Below are 1,147 nucleotides of genomic sequence, written 5' to 3'. Positions count from 1 at the left end.
ATAAATGTTAGATTGTTAGATATTAGTATTAAATCATAATATTTCATTTAGATCAACCGGCAGAGCCACGCTAACGTCTAAATGAAATATATGATATAATTATATATATNCTTAGTTCACCAAGAATTCATCCTCTTTACCTTGACATGATAGATTTAGCTTTCCATGAGCTTACTTTTGATCAACACTAAAAACATATCTCATAATTGAGAAAATGATAAATATATTGGAACTTTGAACTTTTATACACACTCACACTCTATTTTACAATGAGATAGAATGATTCTCAAGCTAGCACAAGGCCTCTATTTATAGGCCAAATGAGAGAAATGGTCAAAAATTTTATTAATGCCATGTAGTTGTAATAGTAGTCGTTGTCTCCTCCAACTTCAATTCCATGTCCCTTCTTTCAATGCTTTGTTCCACGACTTTAATCACCGAATTTGACTCTGCTTAAAACAGTAAACATGTGGGAAATTGTCTGTAGATGAATTTGGCCACTTGGTTCACCTCATTTGGTTAAATATTAAAATAGTTATGATATTTTTACGATATGCTGGTCATGGTGAAAATAAATTTGTCCTCTTTTTGATTTTTTTACAATTTGATCATCTTAACAAACTTTTTAGGCAATCATGTCTGTTGTAAAATTGAATATAATTTCTCAAGGATTCCAAACATGTTTGAATCACTCCCATTTGAATTTTCTAGCTTGAGTTATCATTATTTTACCAACACGTAGAAAATCTAAAATAAAACATATTTAGTAAGACATTTATATATAAACAAACAATACTAAAATAACATAATTTTATAATTTTAATGAAACTTAATTTTTAAAATATAGGTTTTAACATATAATAAATTATTAATTTTAAGTTTCATCATACGCCCACACTATCTTATTACTAGTCCTTTAGTAATAGAATTTATCGGAAAATCACAAACTAGATTCTTTATTCATTTTATATATTCAAATATACAAACATATTCATTTTAAAAACAAACTGATATACCGATTTATAAATATATATATATATATATATATTCATTTAATATAATAATATATAATTAGATGCGCTTTTATTATTATTTTCACTAATATATAAAGTAACAATATATATATATATTTTTTAATTTCTAAATT

This window comes from Primulina huaijiensis, chromosome 4 (assembly GCF_012295235.1).
Source record: "Primulina huaijiensis isolate GDHJ02 chromosome 4, ASM1229523v2, whole genome shotgun sequence".
Classification (NCBI taxonomy): domain Eukaryota; kingdom Viridiplantae; phylum Streptophyta; class Magnoliopsida; order Lamiales; family Gesneriaceae; genus Primulina; species Primulina huaijiensis.
Note: the sequence above shows the minus strand (reverse complement) of the source record.